Raw genomic sequence first — 405 nt, 5'->3', positions numbered from 1 at the left:
GCCGTCGAAGCGCTCGGTGCAGATGTCGCACTCCAGGTCCATGCTGCTGATCGCGGAGCTGCAAGCTAGGCAGTCGGCCGGCCGGGGTAGCGCCGCGGCGGGAACAGGAGTGTCTCTGCAGCGCGGAGTAGCGCGGGACAAGCACAGCTGTGCGGCACTGACGTCACGGCGACTTCTGCGTTACCACCGGTATTTCTCCTCAAGGTCGTTAGCTGGCACTTTGGTTCCTGACCAACATTTTAAGCAAACCCCTAAACAGACATTGCCCACTTGAGCCCTCCTGCTGCCCACGAGTAGCGGGGACGGGTGTGCACTGCGCTGCAGAAGCTACAGGCTTGCCCGGGCTTGCCTTGACTCACTTGTTGTTCGGGCTCAGCGTCGTAGTCCTAACCTCTCCGTCCTGGT

Source organism: Frankliniella occidentalis, unplaced genomic scaffold (genome assembly GCF_000697945.3).
Source record: "Frankliniella occidentalis isolate FOCC.00 unplaced genomic scaffold, Focc_3.1 Scaffold591, whole genome shotgun sequence".
Taxonomy (NCBI): domain Eukaryota; kingdom Metazoa; phylum Arthropoda; class Insecta; order Thysanoptera; family Thripidae; genus Frankliniella; species Frankliniella occidentalis.
The sequence above is the reverse complement of the archived record's forward strand: the minus strand, read 5'-3'. Positions refer to the sequence as shown.